Here is a 20835-nt window from a genome sequence, read left to right as displayed (position 1 = left end):
GGTTTAGATGAGTGGACAGTGAGGTGGATTGAGAACTGGCTGAACAGCAGAGCTCAGAGGGTTGTGATCAGCGGTGCATAGTCCAGTTGGAGGCCTGTAACTAGCGGTGTTCCCCAGGGGTCAGTACTGGGTCCAGTCTTGTTCAATACATTCATCAACGACCTGGATGACAGGACAGAGTGTACCCTCTGCAAGTTTGCTGATGATACAAAACAGGGAGGGGTGGCTGACACACCAGAAGGCTGTGCCGCCATACAGAGAGACCTGGACAGGCTGGAGAGATGGGCGAAGAGGAACGTAGTGAAGTTCAACAAGGGCAAGTGTAGGGTGCTGCACCTGGGGACGAATAACCCCATGCACCAGTACAGGTTAGGGGCTGACCTGCTGGAAAGCAGCTCTGTAGAAAGAGACATGGAAGTCTGGTGGACAACAAGTTGACCATGACCCAGCAATGTGCCCTTGTGGCCAAGAAAGCCAATGGTCTCCTGGGGTGCATTAAAAAGAGAGTGGCCAGCAGGTCGAGGGAGGTCATCCTCCCCCTCTACTCTGCCCTGGTGAGGCCACATCGGGAGTACTGTGTCCAGTTCTGGGCTCCCCAGTTCAAGAAGGACGAAGACCTACAGGAGAGAGTCCAGTGGAAGTCTACAAAGATGATGAAGGGAATGGAGCACCTCTCTTATGAGGAAAGGCTGAAAGACCTGGGTCTGTTCAGCCTGGAAAAGAGAAGACTGAAAGGGGACCTCATCAATGCTTATAAATATCTAAAGGGTGGGTGTCAAGAGGATGGCATCAGACTCTTTTCAGTGGTGCCCAGCAACAGGACAAGAGGTAACAGGCACAAGCTGGAACACAGGAAATTCCATCTCAACATGAGGAAAAACTTCTTTACTTTGAGGGTGGCAGAGCACTGGAACAAGCTGCCCAGAGGGGTGGTGGAGTCTCCTTCTCTGAAGGTGTTCAAAACCCGCCTGGACGCATTCCTGTGCAACCTGCTGTAGGTGAAACTGCTCTGGCAGGGGGGTTGGACTAGATGATCTCCAGAGGTCCTTTCCAGCCCCTACCATTCTGGGATTCTGTGGTACCTTCTATGACAATACCAGCAATCATGTGTGGACCATCTTTCCAATGCAACAGAGTTGGATGGTTCAACCCTGCCTGCAGCCTGTTGTGCATGAAGAAACATACTCAGAGGATATTTTCTGCACACAATTTAGGCTTGTCCTCATTCGTAGCCAGCTTTGTGTGCTGGTATTTTGAATCTTCAACCAATGTGCTTGTGCTATTGTTAGCTATCCATTCCTTCCTCAGTCCATCCGTGCACGCCTCTTCACAGGGAGAAACTAGCTGTTGGAAGACAGAAGAGCAAAGGCTGCATACCCACCCAAGTCCATTCAGAGCACAGTGAGATCTAGTAGAGACTTTTTATCCCTAGGGCTATCCTTAGGGACACTTTATCCTGCAGGGTTTTGAATCAAGCCGCCTTGAGCGGTGCTAGAAGCACCATGTCTGGCTGCGCCTTTTGTAGTTGTGACCGAGTAAAACTTCATGATCTGTAATGCACAGGGATTCTGTCACCGTCTAGTGAACCTTCTCACCTTGAGCTCCATAAGGACAGCACACAAGCAATGCCTCCACTCAAAGCTCCATCCTCTTTTCCTGGGTAATTAGTTAAGAACAGTTCTTAGTTCTGCTCTGAGTTACTGGGCTCAAGCTTCACATGGAGACTTGCCCAGACTGAGTCACAGATACACTTTCCTGTTGTTTCCTGACTCGCCTTTGCAGGACGTCGTGAGTGGTTTAATCCTCTGCCAGCAAATACCAACAGCATAGATGTTTTCACCTACATACTCACTCACCAGGGAAGAGCAAACACCAAAAAGGTAAGAGCAGTGAAACTGCTTGAATACGTGCAGCAGGAGGTTGTTTGGGTTAGAGTGATACTACTCTTCATCTGTTTTTAATTTGCATCTGTGAGTTTCTGTGTTGCAACGACTATCTTGTGAAATGCCCTGATAGAGAAATTATGAAAATTCCCCCATCTCCATGTGTTGTGGGCAACACCCAGGATATGGCATTTTCTGCACCCCAGATCAGACAGCAGTGTGTGAGCTGCCCTAGCGCAGTCTCCTGTGCAAGACAAAGCTTGTATTCGTGGCCATATCGGTAACGTGGACTCTTGGTGGGGAAGAGTGATACTGTGGCAGAGATAATGAATCGCCGAGGGAGAGTCAGCCCTGGAACTGCAGGTAACCACACCACCTTCCTTTCTCTTGTCCTGTAGAAGAAGGAGCGGGTGGGGGAAAATACAGGGCTGGGATAGACAATGGCATGGGGCAGTGGCTGGCCTCATACCAGGAGAAGGGGCACAGGACAAGAGCAAAGCAACAGATGAGGGAACTGGGGAGTGCCAGGGCGGGGAGAATGACCTTTTTCCCAGAGCCGCGGGGAATAAAAGTCCAGGCAGACTATGGCCTGCCATCCTCTTCAGTGCTTCTTCTGTAAACAATGAGACTGAAGAGTGGTGTCCTACTGTCGTTGTCCAGGTAAAACTACCTGCACCAAGCTAAGCACAAGTCACTGCTCCCACCTCTGGTGTCTCTAAGGAGAACCAAGTGAGGGCTCTCCAAGACAGTGCCCATTCTCCCTGTGGGAACAATATTTTCTGCGCATCTGCCTCTGCAAACACTGAGCTGGACGGTCACTCCTTTGAGTAACTGTACACTACTGAATAAAAGGTCGCGGGGAATAGAGCCAAAATAAAGGCAGCTGAGAGAAAGGAGATTTAAAGAGAGATGAAGAGAAGAGAGGTACAGTAAGAGCATTCAGTGGGAGACAGGGGAAGGCAAAAAGACAGGGGAGGGCAGCAAGGAAGACGTGTTGGGGAGAAAGGCGGTGTGACAGGACAAAGAACGGAGGAGTGCAGTTTGGGAAGAGTACAGGCAAGGCTTGTGACAAAAAGTGAAATAAAAGAGCAGCTCCAGGGCAGCCCCCTACCCTGCCCATCTGAACTACTGCTAGTGACAGGCAGCAGGACCTGGTTGCAGCAGGACCTGGTTACAGCACCTGTGGGGCTCCCCAGTCCTTGGAATAAGGGTCCCAGCAGGTTGTTGGGGTCTGGAGCCACCTGGGCTGTCCTGCCCCCGACTCTGGGCTGGAGGATTCCCATTCTTGCCTTGTGTTTTTCAGCCCCAGCAGAAGAGAGAAGCTGCTCCTGGCTGAACCCCTGGGTCTTCCTTGTTTCTGTCCTTGCCATCAAAACTGCCTTTGTAATCATCTGCCTCGGTGGGTTCCAGGATCTCTTCATTCCCCAGGATGAAGGGAGTGGTTGACTGCCTTGTGTCAGGTGGAAAGACAATATCCTAGGCTCTCTGCCAGCAGGTGAATGCCCTTCACTGAAACAGCCGGTTCTGCTGCCCCTCTCCCTGCTCTGTCCTCTTAGTCAGGGCTAGGGTCCCTTCCACAGTTAAGGTTTGTTCCCTGGCAGGGCCTTGGCACTGTTCCTCTCACTTTCCCACCTGCCTGAATAAAGCCGGTCCTGGATGAAACCAGTTAGTTTCTCCCCTCCCACCAAGAGCTGAGAAGTGTCTTTAGTATCAGAGAGCATCTAAGTAGGTTCCCTGAAGGCTGGCTGTTGGATGTTGGTTCTCCTGACCTCTCTCAGAGCTCCCTGTGACAATGTTGGAGCCAAGGTGCGAGTGTGATCGCCTTGGAAACACTGGCACCAGGGCTGCCCATATTTTAGCAGGGTGGGGGTCAATCCAACAGAGTTCTCCAGCCACAGTGCCCGGACCGACCAAAAGGGAAATCCTTTGCTTGTGCTGTCCTGGAGTATCATATTGCTCTCTCATGACCCTTCTGTGCTTCTTCTTAACTCCCTCGGGTGAAGCCTCAACACTAAACAGTTCTTGATAAAGGTAAAAGTTACAAGGAAATTTATCCTGCCACCTGCCTCTGCTCAGTCATAGAATCATAGAATCACAGGGTTGGAAGGGACCTCTGGAGATCATCTAGTCCAACCCCCCTGCCAGAGCAGGGTCACCTAGAGCAGGTTGCACAGGAACACGTCCAGGCTGGTTTTGAATGTCTCCAGAGTTGGAGACTCCACCACCTCTCTGGGCAGCCTGTTCCAGTGCTCTGCCACCCTCAGGGTAAAGAAGTTCCTCCTCATGTTTAGGTGGAACTTCCTATGTTCAAGTTTGTGCCCATCACCTCTTGTCCTGTCCCCCGGCACCACTGAAAAGATCCTGGCCCCATCCTCCTGACATCCACCCTTTAAGTATTTATAAGTGTTGATAAGGTCCCCCCTCAGCCGTCTTTTTTCCAGACTGAAGAGACCCAAATCCCTCAGCCTTTCTTCACAAGAGAGGTGGTCCAGTCCCCTAATCATCTTGGTAGGTCTCTGCTGCACCCTCTCCAGCAGTTCCCTGTTCTTCTTGAACCGAGGAGCCCAGAACTGGACACAGTACTCAGGTGCAGCCTCAGCAAGGCAGAGTAGAGGGGGAGGATGACCTCCTTCGACCTGCTGGCCACACTCTTCTTGATGCACCCCAGGATGCCATTGGCCTTCTTGGCCACAAGGGCACATTGCTGGGTCATGGTCATCCTGTTGTCCACCAGGACTCCCAGGTCTCTTTCAGATGAGCTGCTCTTCAGCAGGTCAGCCCCCAACCTGTACTGGTGCATGGGGTTATTCGTCCCCAGGTGCAGCACCCTACACTTGCCCTTGTTGAATTTCATAAGGTTCCTCTTTGCCCATCTCTCCAGCCTGTCCAGGTCTCTCTGTATGGCGGCAGAGCCTTCCGGTGTGTCAGCCACCCCACCCCAGCTTTGTGTCATCGGCGAACTTGCTGAGGATGCACTCTATCCCCTCATCCAGGTCATTGATGAATATATTGAAGAGGATTGGACCCAGTACTGACCCCTGGGGAACACCACTCGTCACTGACCTCCAACTAGAATCTGTGCCCCTAATCACTACCCTCTGAGCTCTGTCTTTCAACCAGTTATCTACCCACCTTACTGTCCATTCATCAAGCTCACTCTTCCTAAGCTTCCCTATGAGGATGCTGTGGGAGACCGTGTCAAACGCCTTGCTTAAGTCAAGGTAGACCACATCTACCGCCCTCCCGTCATCTATCCATCCAGTCATGCCATCACAGAAGGCTATCAGATTAGTCAGACATGATTTCCCCTTGGTGAATCCATGTTGAGTACTTCTGATAGCTTTCTTTTCCTCCACATGCCTTGAGATGAAGCCCAGAACGAGCTGTTCCATCATCTTTCCAGGGGTGGAGGGGAGGCTGACTGGCCTGTAGTTCCCCGGCTCCTCCTTCTTGCCTTTTCTGAAGACTGGAGTGACACTGGCTTTCCTCCAGTCCTCAGGCACCTCTCCTGTTCTCCAAGACCTTTCAAAGGTGATGGAGAGTGGCCCAGCAATGACTTCCGCCAGCTCTCTCAGCACTCTCGGGTGCATCCCATCGGGGCCCATGGACTTGTGAATATCTAATTGATCCCTCACTCGATCCTCCTCAACCCAGGGAAGTCTTCTTTCCCCGTTACTTCCCCCAGTGCCTGGGACTCCTGAGGGCTGGGCCGAGCAGTAAAGTCTGAAGCAAAGAAGGCATTCAGTAACTCCGCCTTCTCATGGCTCCTGTCTCATTCAACAGTGGGCCCACAACTTCTCTGGTCTTCCTTTTGCTTCCAATATACTTGTAGAAGCCCTTCCTGTTGACCTTGACATCCCTAGCCAGGTTTAATTCCAGGGCAGCCTTGGCTTTCCTTGTTTCATCCCTGCACGCTCTGGCAACATTCTTGTAATCCTCCCAAGGGGTCAGTCCCTTCTTCCACTTATTGTAGACTTCCTTCTTCCACTAGAGCTTTTTCAGAAGCTCCCTGTTCAACCATGCAGGTCTCCTGCATCCCTTGGCTGATTTCTTTCTCTTAGGGATGCACCGATCCTGAGCTTGGAGGAAGTGGTCTTTGAATACCAACCAGCTTTCTTGAGCCCCTTTGCCTTCCAGAGCCCTAGCCCACGGGATCTCTCCAAGCAGTTTCTTGAAGAGGTCAAAGTTAGCCCTCCTGAAATCTAAGGTTGTAATTTTACTTCTTGTTGTTTTGTGTATAGTCCCCATGATCCTGAACTCTATAATTTCATGATCACTACAACCTAGGGTGCCCCCAACCTTAATGTCCTCCACCAGTCCCTCTGTGTTTGTCAGTACCAGGTCCAGGAGTGCTCCTCTCCTTGTTGGCTCCTGCACCACCTGTGTCAAAAAATTACCATCAATGCACTGGAGAAGCCTCCTGGACTGTTCGTGCCTGGCTGTGTAGCCTTCCCAGCAGATATCGGGGTGACTGAAGTCCCCCATTAGAACCAAGGCCTGCGATTGCGAGGCTACCTTCAGCTGTCTGTAGAAAGCCTCATCGGCTTCCCCATCCTGATCAGGTGGCCTCTAATAAACACCCACAACAGTGTCCCTCATATTTGCCTGCCCCTTAATCCTTACCCATAAACTCTCGACCCTCTCATCATCTGCCCCTAGTGAGAGCTCGATGCATTCAAATTCTCTCTCACATAGGGTGCAATTCCACCACCATGCCTCGCTGGTCTGTCTTTCCTGAAAAGGACATAGCCATCCATGACAGCATTCCAGTCAAGCGAGCTGTCCCACCATGTCTCAGTAGCTGCCATGAGATCGTGGCCCTGCAACCGCACACAGATCTCCAGCTCTTCCTGCTTATTCCCCATGCTGCGTGCAATGGTGTATAAGCATTTCAGAGAGGGAGTCGTGTGTGTAGTTTTGACCCTTGAGATGTGGTATGCCTTCTGGCTTTCAGAAATACTGGCACACTGGCCTATGAGCACTGAGCAACTACGCCCTGGCACCTCACCAGCAAGCCCAGTACCATCCCCACCCCCCTTCAAATCTAGTTTAAAGCCCTACCAATGAGCCCTGATAACTCTTTTCCTAGAACTCTTTTTCCCCTGGAAGTCAGGGTATTCCCGCCTGTTACCAGCAGGCCAGGCGTTTTGTAGATCGGGCCATGATCAAAGAACCCAAAGTCCTGCTGGCAGCACCAGGCTCGGAGCCAGGCGTTGATCCGCTGGCTCCTCCTATTTACCCCCTCGTCATTCCCCACAACTGGGGGATAGGCGAGAACACAACTTGCGCTCCCGATCCCTTGACCAGGCGTCCCAGGGTCTTGAAATCTTTCTTCATTGCCCTTGGACTTCTTGTTACCTCGTTGCTGCCTACCTGAAAGAGCAAAAGTGGGTAGTAGTCCGAGGGCCGTACCAGGGAAGGAAGCATCCTCTTCACATCCTTGACCCAGGCCCCAGGGAGGCAGCAGACCTCCCTATGTACCGGCTCCGTCCTGCACATTGGGCCTTCCGCTCCCTTCAGCAGGGAGTCACCTATGACAAGGACCCGTCTTTTCTTCTTTACCGCAGAAGTTTTGATACAGAGGGAGGTCTGACTAGGCCTCGCTGACACCTCCAAGGTAGGAGAACTATCGTGCTCATCATCATCCAGGTTCCTCTGCAGAGCACTGTACCTGTTAAATAATAGCACCTGGGAAGATGCGGTACTCGCCAGGCAGTCTCGAGTGCGGCGCCTGTTGCGCCGTGCAGGAACTTCCTGCCAGTGGCCCCTGTCCTCCAGGTCACCACCTTCAGTTGAGGTGAGAGAGGACAGGGAGTTCTCTGTTGCAGGGGTTCTGTCTGCCTGCTGGGTTTCTGTCGTGGGATGCAGGATTCTACTCCAAGAATCTACCTCCCTTTCGCATTCCCTGATGCTCCTCAACCTACGTACCTCCTCCCTGAGCTCCATCACTGATCGGAGGAGATCCTCTACCTGGGCACCTCTCCCACAGGTGTGCCCATCACTGCCATCTGACACCGGCGTGAGAGCAGGGCACGACCTACAGCCCGATGTCTGGGTGGCAGCAGGTTCCCACAGGAGCTCCGTCGGAGAGGCTGCATCAGACCTGGTGGTTGTGGAGCTCATGGATGCCACAGTCTTCTTGCGAGTAGTTACCATTGCTGCCTGGCTGGGTCGGCAGTCTTTCAGCTCTATCCTGCGCGAACTGCCGTGCAGACTGCTGTGATTGGGCTGGTGTATCACTCCCCGTTTGGCCGCCCTCTTCTCCAGCCCAGGAAGTACATGCTTGTCCTGGTGCCCCCGGGTGGTTCCCTGGGTCACACCCAGGCAACGCCCACTCGCTGCTTGTCTGCCCAGCGCACAGCGAACTGGTCCTCATGGACAGCGTGCTTTTCCCAGGAGTTTCTCTTCCACTTGGTGAAACGATAAAGGAACTTTATCACTTTTACCTTCTTGATAAAAGTAAAAACGGTGCTCTAAAACTGCAATGCCCAGGAAGATTAAGAGGGAATGCACATTAATATTCCACCTTTATTAAGCTTATCCCATGACTTCTTTGGCCCTTTCCTGACCCCATCGTCAAAGGACATCTAAGCTGGCTTTGTCAGCTGGGAAAATGAGTCTCTCAGCCAGCAAAGGCGAGAGGAGCTCGTCTGTTTAATGCCTGTTCAAAGGCAGGAGTGACAAGTAGTGGGAGCAGCAGCCTGCTGTTTCTCATCTCCGTTTTCAATACAGATTTCAGAGCTTATTAACGTAACAGAGTCTCTGTGGGGGCTCTAAGTCAGAAGGTGGAGGATAGGACAGTAGCACTTGCCTTCTCTCTCCTCTCTTCCCAGTAGTTTTCCTTCATGGAAGCTCTGGCCAGTACAAGATTCTGCTCCAGAATGCCACAGAATGGCGCTGCGTCCCCAACGTATCTGCAAGCAAAAGTAAGTGATTCTAAGAGCCTCATAAGCAACACTAAGAGCCTCACCAGAATTTATTCTGGTGCCAGTCAGCCTCTCGGATTGGGAATGTGATTGTCAGCCAGAGATGGATTGTTTTAAGGAAGGAAGACGGAGAATTGCGGAAAGAAAATGCCATACTGCACAATTTTACTTAGGATGCTATGAAAACATGTTCTGGGCCAGTGGAAGAGGGTGGGTTGTTCCAGATCTACCTTTGATCACTCTTCCTACTCTTCCCCTCTCACTGGCCCTCACACAACCCCTCAACTGCTAATCCAGTTCTCTAATCTAGCTGCAAGTGCTTCATCCTTTTGTAAGGGCTGATTCAATCCAGCTCCACTCCCTGCGCTGGCTCAGTGCCCGTTCACACAAGCATCAGGGCCGGTGCCAGGGACAGAGGTAGGAGTGGTAGGGGGATGTTGTTGCGCAGTGTAGAGTAGCTGGAGAGCTGGGCTGCAATCACACAGCAATGGCAAGAGTTAGAATTCCTGCGGTGCAAATTCCCAAACTCAGTTCAGAGATCCGTTCTCACTTGCGCACTGCGTTCAGGAACAGGCTGCAGTTTGCACAGGGGCTAACCCATACGCGTCGAGTACACCTGAGCTAGCTGTTCATACTCCCTTTAGAGTCCATGATAAAAAGGTATTTGCGGGTAAAAAATAAGCATGGTCCACCTATTCTTGTGGTGGACATCTATGGAAGGCCAGGCAGGCTGTGTTCTACGCATGCTCGATTTACTGTTCCATGTAAAAAAATCCTGCCTAGCTCCACGAGGCACAAGCAGGCCCGTCAAACAGCAGACAGTCTCTCCCAAACAACACACTTAAGAATTCAGAAGAAATTGTCCAGCATTGCTTAGTCATGTGGGATAACTTTAGCTTTCACTCTGGAATTAGGAATGGGTTTTACAGAGCACATGATGGCTACAGGCCATCCTCCAGCAGTTCAGCGAAAGATCAGGGTGAGCAGCGCAGAGACAGAGAGCTCCAAGTTCCTCAGGCTGCTTGAACCTGATTTTGCATATTGTTTGGTGCTCTCTAGTGCCATGGTCTCTCTTTCTACAGAGGTACATAACGGTGTACCTTGAGTGGATGTAATATATAAGAGCACAGGTAGGCTAACGAAAGTTTTGGTAGCTGTTCCACTCACTGGACCCTCCATTTGGTGCCAAGAATGGGATGAGAGACTTTGTGCTGTGAAGGCAGCTCTTGAAGGACATGAGATTACCTGGATCCACCTTGCAGTGTGAATATGACGTGTGTGTTTGCTGTGAGTGGGCTGAAGCACTGGCTTGATCGGGGCACTGTCACTGCATGCAATCCCCTGAAGAGCTGCTGACTGGGAAACCCGAGAGTCCCTACGAGGTCTGTAATTCAGAGCAAGCATCTAAGGTAGGAACAATACAGACCAGGGTGTATTTGTTTGTTGACCTTATTGGATGAACTTTTCAGCCTGATCTATTCTATACAGAAATATATTCAGGGTAAAATATATTCAGACCTTAGATAGAGGTATGTAGCCTTAAAGCATGTAGCCTCATGCTTTGAGAGAATATATCTGTGGGTTTAATCTGTCATGTGACTTTCTGGCTGTAAGACAGATCTCTAGGAAAATCTGGCTAGGTTTCCGCCCTCCCTAGGCAGCAGGGACTGCCTGTGGTGTCCGCAAGACTGTCAGAGCAGTTTAGTGTACATGTCTGTCAGTCTGCATGAGTCAGGAGCTAAACGCTTGGACAACATTTCTCTGATGGAAGTGTTCCCAGAGGAGCACGAGCCAACTACTTCCCATCTCGCTTCCTCAGGAAGGGTAAGGCAGAAACTGTGTCTCACCAAACAGAGGTTGCATGGACATGGCAGAACAGGTAGAGGAAGGGAAAGGCGCTTCAGGCAGGGGCCTTGTGACAGGAGCCTCTCAGGCTGTTGACAGCTTTACTTGTGGAGCAGAGAAGAGAGCATTTACCTCTGTCTAGGTTAAAGGCACGGTTCCGACCCCTCCCCGAGCACCTGGGACCCTACACTGAGCTCACTAAGATGAAGGACAGCACATCTTGTTCAAAAGCGGGATTTTTTTCCCCCACAGAGGGCTGGATCTGCTGCCCAAATGGCTGGAAATGCTTTCAAAAAAGCTGCTATTATCTGTCGACTGATGAAATGTCCTGGGCTGAGAGTGTGCAAACTGCACTGGGATGGGCTCCCAGCTGGTGGTGATCAACAGCAAAGCCGAGCAGGTAGGTGCAGGGCGGAGGGAGGGGAAGGGCAGCCAGACACACAGTGACAGGCCCTGGAGGGGACCCAGATCCCCTCCTTGCTCCTGCAGGGGAGGGGGGATGTCCTTTCTGCACCCCTTCGGCACCGGCTCCCCTCTGCCACCAGTCCCACCCCACAGGAACTCCTGCCACCTCCCTCTGCTCAGTCCTGCACCTCATGGATGTTGTGCTTTTTCCAGGAATTTCTCTTCAACTTGGCGAAAGGAGTGTTTGCTAACGCCTATGAAACAAAATACTACATAGGCTTAAGTGCTTATGAAAGTGGGCAGTGGCAGTGGGTGGATCAGACTCCATATAAGAAGTCAGCCACGTGAGTATCCCGGGGGGAGTGAGGAAGGTCCTGTTATTCACAACCCTTAGTCCAAGTGACCAATACACTCTGTAAGGAGGTATGTGTCAAAGAGGGGTCTCTGTCCCTAACTGCACTGTAAGTCAGAAAACTTGACTAGTTTTCTAGTCAAAAACATGACTAGTCTTTGCCTTGCCAGAGCTCCTGATCTCTGTTACAATAATCTTGCCCGTTCTCTTCCACAAATGTTTAGGTGACTTCACTCCTGCTGTCGTGCATGCCAATGCATTCTCAATAGAGGAACTTTCTTTTACAGGTTCTGGAAACCTGGTGAACCCAATTTACTCTTTGCAGAAAAATGTGCTGGAATTCACATCAAGGGAAAAACAGACCCGAACACTTACAGTAACTGGAACAACATCCTTTGCTTTACAAGTTGCTATCGAATTTGTGAACTGGCAGTCAAATTTGTCTGAGGAAGGAAACTCCACTTTGGATGAAGGACCTGAAGGAGTGTCCTTGAGAAAGGGCAGCTCATGAAGGAGACAATGGAAAGCTGGCCTGAGCTCACACAAATGCTTTCCTTTGCAAAGTAGGATGAGCAAGCCTGACACAGAATCCCAGCTCCGAAGGACCTCAGTTCCCAGCCTGTGCCCCTGCATCTCTTTCCAAGATGGAGACCAGTCCTGGATGAAATCACTCCGACTGATTTCAATAACCTCTTGTGCCCCTTTTCACTCTCCTCCTTCTCAGGTGGGCGGCCTGAGCCTCCAGTACTTTCCCTGACTCCTTGTCCATTTGATATCTCAATGATGCGGAAAAGGCCCTCTCTGTTTCATGGAAGGATACCGGTCCTACAAATCACTGGAGCAGTCAGTGGAGTGTGCTTGGCCCATCCCTAAAGGCAACAATGATTCATGGCTTATCTTTAATGTTTCCTTCTTCCTTCAGCATATTCTGTGTTGATAAGTTAAAAACACCCCATACCAATAAAAGTTAATTCAGCTCTTTGTATGAGGCTGTCTTTTGAGCGACAAGTCCCAGCCCCCTGCCAGCCCAGCCTCTCTGCATGGAGGTTTTAACTTTTCGGTGTGTTTGGCACCCCCAGGTGAGGATGTTACTGTGAATGCGCTGCACTGGCTGGGGGCAGGAACAACCTAATATTCATCTGCAGAGCATGTAAGAAAGGCTGTGAACCCTTTTGGAGAATCACTTGTGAGGGAAGCAACACAGCAGGCACAAATCAGACCCACAAAAGTCTTGAGCAAATGCTCTGCTTCCCTCAAATTCCCCAAACCTCTGTCTGTATATTCTTCCCCTTTCACCAATGATATCCATGCTCCCTGAAGAGCTGGGAGTTTCCAGATGGAAATAAAAATACACCCCGAAAAATTAGTTCTGGGTGGTTTTTTTTTCTTTTATTCATCAACTATCGGAGCACAAATTTATGTTATTTCCACCTGAAGCAATGCATTTACCACGTTTCTGTTTTAGCAATTGGACCAAAAGCTTGGCTGTTGCAACATGTTGGCCTCCCATTTTCTAAAGTTACTGGGGTCTTTTCACAGTGGAGAAAACTTTGTTGTGCAGTCCAACGTGACAGCAAACGAAAACATTGCAATGGACTTCTCTTTTTGATTTACCCCAACTCAGTTCTGGAAACCACAGCAGCAGGGTTTTGAGGAAGAAAAAGGGGCAGATAAGACACGCAGAGAGTGACTAATGTTTTACAGGAGGTTTTAGAGGCAGCTGCAGTTCGGACTGCTGGGATGTGGTATGGGGCAGAGCAAAACTCACACCAGAAGACCAGTTTGCAAGAAAACGTAACTTGCTAGAAACGGTCTCCTTACCTCAAATCTGGAATGCAAAGTTTGTCTTGAGATGTCCTGACAAAAGAGGGGTCTTGGGAGATGACACTGGGTTTGTCTGCAGAATCGCTGAAGGGAAGTTCCTGATCCCATCTCCCTGCAAACACGCACACACATGCATACACAAGTGCAAAGCCATTCTCTTACATTAGTTGTACAATAAAGCAAATGAAGGTAGACAGAGGAGTTGATCCCTGTCCCTGCTTTACGCAGCCACCGTTGAAGGCCAAGCGGTAAAGCTCCGAGCAAGAGTTTCAGCCATGTCTCTCAGTAAAGCCAATGCCTCGAGTAGTGCACCCCAATGGCAGCACTCAGGGTTTAGGCGGGGATGGACTCTGTACACAGTAGGTGTTTGCACGGATGTAGAAGAATGCAAAAGCCTTCCTCTCAATGTATTCCTCTTTGATATGGATTTATCTGAAAGAGGTACCTTTCTCCAACACATGAGAAAGAGGCATCATGTCGCAAGTCCGCCTTGGTTCAGGAGGCAGCAGTTGTCACAGCAAGAGGCAGAGGTAAAGGTATATAGTTAGGTATATCACTTTCAGAAAGCTTCAGAGGACAATCCCTGCATATTGAACCAGGAGGCTGGGTGGAAAGGACAAAAAGTGCATCAGATTAGCATATTTCATGATGGCGTCTGAATCATTGTTTTCAGGTGGGCATTCTGGTCACATCCCAACTGCCTGTGAAAACAAGGCCTGGATTCTCACCACTCCTTTGCACATTAACTTTTCCTTTGGAAAGGAACTTAGGTCTGAGGATAGGGAAGGAGCCACAGTGACCTTCACTTCTGACGATACATACACTGAAGACGTGGTCTGACTGCAGCAAAAAAATTCTGTTGTGGGTCAAACTTGAGCTAACTTCTGGTTTTCCTCAGGAAACTCTGTGATACCCCATCTTTGAGGTGCTGTCTCCATCTATAGAATCTGTAGAATCATAGAATCATCAAATGGTTCAGATTAGAAGGGATCACCTAGTTCCAACCCCCCTGCCGTGGGCAAGGACACCTCCCACTAGACCAGGTTAATCAAAGTCCCATGCAGCCTGGTCTTGAACTTCACTCTGATAACTCACCCTCCTAAGTCACCGGCACCTTCTGAGCAAGTCACAGATCAGGGAATAGGATCTCCACACAATGGTGGGCAGCAGTGAATTGAATAGTGAGTTGATTCAGAACCTCTTGTTGGCTGTAAAATCCTCCTTGTACAGCAGGCACGTGAGCTCACTTGTGGCAGGCTGGCCACGTTTGCTGTGCAACTTCTTAATGCCAAATTGTTCTCCAGCCAAAGTCAGGATTGGATGAGCTAATATGGATGTTATCATGACAGTGGCCTGGCCACACTGCCTGGGAATTACTGGGGATTTCTGCTGCATGGGATTTTTGTGTCCCTTCCTTATCTTGAAATGTTCATCATCTGTTATGAATTAGAACTAGCCTACTAAAAGCTTTAAGTCCCAATATTTGCATTGCAACCAAAGAAGACAGTGGAGGAGAGAGCCCGGGGGCAGTGTAACGCTGATGCACTTGCCATTTATTGCAGGGGCATTGCTATAACTCTGGTTGGGATATTGGTTTAAGAACTTCCCATTTCCACCCTGGCATCTCATTTCCACTTCCGCTCTGAGGTTAACTACCCCATCCCCAATGCCTATACGAGTGTCTACTGGGCTGGGCTGGGCTGTATCTTGGATAATAAAAAACCCACACCAAACTGGGTTTAAAACCACTGCTCTTTTCCTGTTTTGTTTTTTTGTGGTTTTTTTTTTTTTATGGAGAAGAAAAGTAATCTTCATTCTTCTCATGGATCACTTTCATGAAACACAAAACTCCGTATCAGCACCACACAATGAACTGTGGTGGGAGAGGGGGCAACCAGCTGGTGAGAATGGTGGGAAAAAGTCTCCCCTCTTAAGCACTCTCTTCTGGGGAAGGAAATTATCCTGTAACATTGCCACTGCTCTGCTGAAAGAAGCACAGACACGGTAAAAAGGGCTGGCCACGGTTTTACGAAAGAATAAAAGAACCTGTGAGAAAGGTAGTCCTGAGATGCTGAGCCCAACGTAAACAGGTCAATCAGCAAGTAAAGAGTTAAAACTTTCACAACTGCAAACACGTTTGTTTCCAGTTCCTGCCAGTGTTATCTCAGGATCTGACTTTCCTCTTTAGATTGCAAGCTTGAGACATATTTGGTCCAAGAGACTATATTCAAGAGGCTGTCGATTAATCAACACACTACTAAGAAATTAGTAAGTCAATTAAACGACCAATAAGTTAATTAAAACCTCTGTTATCAATTTACAGTTCTATGGTTTTCCACAGCTACTTACAATTATGCAGCTACAGTTTATCGCTCAGACACACAACTAGTATTGAGTTGCATTTCTACTGCCCTTTCCTCTATCCTCCCACGTCCCTTAGTTGTAGGATGGAATCCTAGCCCACCTTGCTCCACTTTCCTGTAGGTAGTTCAGACATAGACCTGATGGACAGGCCAGCGGGTTGTCAAAAGGGGATCCCTCCAGTGTTCTGCTGGGTTTGGATCCTTGGGGCAGGTTCACAAGCTGTAGGGGTCCCTATTCCTGCCATTGGAAGACCTGCCCTCCTTTGCTCTTTGACTGATTTTATACTTCTGCTCTTCATTTTTTCAATTTTTGGAGCCACCGTTTTGCCACCTTGGTACCAATCTTCCTCTACCCAGTCTCCTCCCAAGTGCAGAGCCTACATCTAATTACTCTTTCCCCATTTATCTCAGTTTTGCTCCATCTGTTCCCAAATTTGATGTTTCTGAAACTATTTCCTAAGCAATCTTGTGTAAGGTATTAGAAATAACCTAAGCCTTGCAAAATTCTTATTATACAAGAGATTCCCCCAACCCCCCCTTCAGTTATCCAGTTCATTTCAGTTACCCATTGCTTATCTCACATGTTGTCTAAGACAAATCCTGTGACTTCAGCTCTTCAATCTCTACCTGGATACAAGTAAATACAAGCACCTTCTTATTTTACGTGCGGGCAGTCCACATACCAGAGCAAGGGTATATAAAACATTCTGGTCTTGTGCTCAGACAATACCTTGCTCTCTCAGCTGCCTGCTGTGCTTTTGGACAACCTCCTGGTTTCCTGCAAAGGCCTTAGCTAATTATGAGGGCCAGTACTCCAGCACCACCACAGCACTCACAGCTAGTCACCTGCCACGCTCTCTCAGTGTCACTGATTTGCATTCACCTGCTGCGGACAATGAGTGGTGGGAAGGCTGTTGTGGTGAGAGTGATGAATTGTGTGATGTGAGACCCTGAAGTCTTTCATTGTAAGGCTCTCCCACACATCAGAGATGACCCTACCAGTCTGTCGCCTCAGGGCTTGATCTCTGACAAAACACCTACACGCCCTGGTCCTCCACACTGCCCATATTGCCCCCACGCTGACTGGTTCAGGATGAGATGGTTGCTCTCCAGGAAGGGCAACTCGGGTGTGAAGGAGCTGGAGAGGCTAAGAGATGGGAGTAAGCTAAGCTCTGCCCTAGCAGGTAAGGAGGAAATGTTTGAAGCTCTTGGTTTTGCAAACCAAGTTGGATTCTGAGCTCAGCTGCCGAAGGCCGTTGTGTGGTATTCCGCAACTAGCGGCCAAGGAATCAGTACCAGATACAGTAGCAGCATGAGACTACTGTGGGAGGGGTATGTGATTTAAGCACTCTGCTTCCTCTAGAAGGGGACCTCTTGATCATGCAGTCAACTGATACTCAGTCATATATCTGAAAGCAGCCGTGGAGGTCTGGTCTGAGTGGTCTTTGGCCAAGGAATCCTGAGGATGGGAAAGCATAGTGCCAAAGCAATGCAGTTGTGGAGGCCATGTAGTGTGGCTGCACCCCAAAGCCAAAACATTATGAGTCATTTCCAAAATTGTGAGACTGTTTTGCCGTTCTGAAAAGCAAGAAGTGGTGGCTTGCTGTTTCCAGAGCGCTGCGGGTTTTGCTCCTGGAGTGCTGAGGTTTCCGGCCATCCCTCCACAGCTACCGAACTCACCAAAGAGTTATTAAAGCACATGAAAGCAGTGCATGAAACCAGTGGATGTACAAGTAACAAACACTATTGCACCGTTAATGGGAGCGTTTCTCTCCTGCTCTGACTAGTTCCAAACAACAGAGTTATCGGTGACTTGCATCCAGGTGCATCTGTGCTTCCTGCTCAAACATTCAAGTACCATACAACAAAAATAAACATAAGTCCATAAGGGAGGCTCTGCCTATGCCAAAAGACTGCCTGTACTGCAGTTGTAACCCCATTCTGCCCAAACGCCTTCCCATGTCAGTGAACTAGGCTGGCAGTTTGTGCAGTTCTGGCAGGACCCAGGCAGAGGGACACATATACGTTGCTTCGACAAAGCAGCCTTTACACTTCTAGCTCTCCTGCAACTGATATGTAGCAAGGCACCCACAGAGTTGCCATTGCCATTTATTTTTCATATGGCACAGCCATACGGGCAGGAGAATATCCCATATTTCTGCTAGGCATGTGGCTTGAGTGGTGGTAGAACACTGCTGGCCCCATTCAGGTGCAACAGAGCTGGCGTGTTCTAGAACACAGAGGAGCTACATCTTCAGCCATCCTGGTGGTGTCCCAGGACAGCTGCATTATTAATGCCCATCTACCAAAGTCGTACAGAACTCAGGGGCTAATCTGCTGCTGTGGTTCCCTTTTGGATCTCCTAGATAGACTCAAGGTAAGTGGGAATTTTCTCGAAAGTGGTATTTGGATTGGAAGGGTTTGTATCCTCTCTCTCTTGGGACCACCTCTGCCCCAATCTCTGTTCCAGGGAACAATGTGTACAATCTTTGTTCCAGGGAACAGAGGCCCCTATCTGCCAACCTGATTCATCATCCAGGCAGGTTTACTGTTTGCCAGGGACTTGCATTTGTGACATTGCAGAAAGGTTGTCAACACTTTTCCAGCCCTAAAGACTATTAGTCCCTGCTGCTTTTCCATGTGGGCTACAAGGATACTGCTGGGGGAGACATGGAGCATATCAAGCAGGACTACATGGCTCAGCGGGGGCAAGTGTCCAGGGCATGGGAGCCCAAGTGATGTTCTCCTTTATTCCTGACAGTGACAGGGAAGTGCCTGAGAAGGAGTGGATGGATCCTGTGGGTCAACAACTAGTCGCACAGCTGGTGTCCATGTTTTTCAGCAAGAAGCGCTGTTTCATTATGATCCCAGTAAGAAAGGCACTCAGACTCTGTAAACTACCAGTTAAAATGTTATTTATCAGAGATAACACTGTAAAGAAAGAGTGGATAGTGCAGTTAATCTTATGTCCCTTCACATTCTGGGAACCCTGCGTTGTGCAGCACTGAGTGGGCTTACTATCAGGTAACAACGCCAAGCAGATCTCACCTCTGCAAGGGTCACCCCATTTTGCTCCTCTGAGCTCTTAAGGATTATATTACAAAAAACAAAACAAAAGGATGTTTACATGGGTACTTCTTCCTGAAGCCTTAGATATAGGCAAGTACACACAGTTGGTATTGCTGGTACCTAGTGGGAGCTGCCTGCAGGAGGGTCCTGTTACAATCAACCAGCTAAATTTATCCTGTGGACAGGGATATGGGCAGCACAACACAACCTGAAGGCCACACTATATACACATCACAGAGCACTGTGCCTACTCAGGTTAACTCTTATGTGGATCACTAACTCCTCAATGGTCTTCTGGTCAGGATCACTAAGGTCAGCAACAGCGTTTTGGTTTCTGTGATCACAGGACTCTCTTTGAGGGTTGACAGCTGCTTGAAAGACATGCTTGGAACAGATGGCATCCACTTGAGTAAGTGGGGCAAAAACATCTTTTCCAATAGGCTGGCCAAGCTGGTAAGAAGAGGGTGGTGATCAGTAGGCACAGAGAGTTGTGAACAGTGGTGCAAAATCTAGTTGGAGGTCAGTAACCAGTGGTGTACCCCCGGGGTCTAAACTGGATCCAGTCCTGTTTAAAAACTTCATTAATGACCTGGATGATGGAGCAAAGTGTATGCTCAGCAAATTTGTTGATGGTGCAAAACTGGGAGAATGAGTGATGGATGACCCTCTGGAGTCATCAGAGGGTCATCCAGAGCGACCTCAACAGGCTGGAGAAATGGGCTGACAGGAACCTTGTAAAATTCAACAAGGGGATGAGTAAATCCTTGTACTTGAGAAGAAACAATTCCATGCACCAGTACATGCTGGGGGCCACCCAGCTGGAAAGCAGCTTGGCAGAAAATGACCCGAGGTCCTAGTGGACACCAACTTAAACATGAGCCAATAACGTGCTCTTGCTGCAAAGAATGCTAATGGTATCCTGGGGTGCATTAGAGCAGTGTTTCCAGCAGGTCAGGGGAGGTGATCCTTCTCCTCTACTGAGAACCAGTGAGGTCACAACTGGAGTATTGTGTCCAGTTCTGGGCTCCCCACTACAAGAGAGGCATGGATATAGTGGAGAGTGTCCGACAAAGGGCCACAAAGATGATGATGGGACTGGAGGGTCTGCTGTAAAGAAAAGCTGAGACACCTGGGACTGTTCAGCCTGGAGAAGAAAAGGCTTGGTGGTATCTTATCAATGAGTATAAATACCTGAAGGGGTGGTAGAAAGAAGATGGAGCCCAGCTATTTCCAGTGATGCCCAGTGACAGCTCCAGAGGCAACAGGCACAAACTGAAACAAAACAAAGTTCCCTTGTCCTGGTTCTGGTGGGGATAAGGTTAATTCTCCCCAAGCTCCGGCAGGGACACAGGTATTCCATCCCATGTGAGCCATGCCCACTCTGGAGCCGGGAGCTGCTGGGGGAGGTGGTTCCATAATCGTGTTTGTACATTTCTCTGTCCATGTTATTGTTGTTGTTTTCTTGTTCCCTTTGCTGTTCTGTTAAACTGACTTTGTCTCAACCCACGAGTTTTGCCTTTTTCTTCCAATTCTCTCCCCATGGTGGGAGTCGAGAGAGCGGCTGCGTGGTTCTTTGTTGTTGTCTGAGGCTAAACCACGACAGTCCTTTTTGGCACCCATGGGGCTCAAAGGGTTGACATAACGATAAATCCAACTAGAGCTTGTTAAAATGAATGTGTTGTGTTCATTTATTGTATTAGTTAAATAGTAACTGGTCACCATGTTGCTTTGTTTGTTCTCGTGGATGTTATGTAAATTCCTATACGGTTTATGTACTCCCTGTGATGCTGTTTATCACCTCTGGGAGAGGGATCAGGATTATCATCTTGCTCTCCTGTGTGATACCAACATCTGATATGATAACATCACTGCTCAGACTCTTATATTGGGGTGTTTATGTGGTATTGCTGTCCTGACCGTACCTTGGGTGCTGTCTCTCAAATTTATTAATAATCATACCCAATCTGTGGGGGAAACGGGGGAAATACTTTCCCCAACTCTTTTGCCTCCCTTTTCTCCTTCGGGCCAGGTATGAGGTATGGGCTTTTGGGAATTTTGAATATCCTTGGGATGCTGAAACCAGCACGTTCCTAGTATTATGTCTTCTGAATGTGTTCCAGGTCTTGTTTAGGGTTAAAGAACTATTTAAGACTACCACCCAGAGATCT

The 20835-nt window shown here is 49.1% G+C and overlaps 1 pseudogene; it reads left to right on the top strand.

Moving 5' to 3' along the window:
- The first annotated feature begins 1680 nt into the window (after positions 1-1680).
- On the top strand, positions 1681-12716 carry LOC128904102 (C-type lectin domain family 4 member E-like; annotated as a pseudogene).
- Positions 12717-20835: the final 8119 nt, after the last annotated feature.

This window comes from Rissa tridactyla, chromosome 1, assembly GCF_028500815.1.
Source record: "Rissa tridactyla isolate bRisTri1 chromosome 1, bRisTri1.patW.cur.20221130, whole genome shotgun sequence".
Classification (NCBI taxonomy): domain Eukaryota; kingdom Metazoa; phylum Chordata; class Aves; order Charadriiformes; family Laridae; genus Rissa; species Rissa tridactyla.
This window is presented reverse-complemented; position numbering and strand designations above follow the sequence as displayed.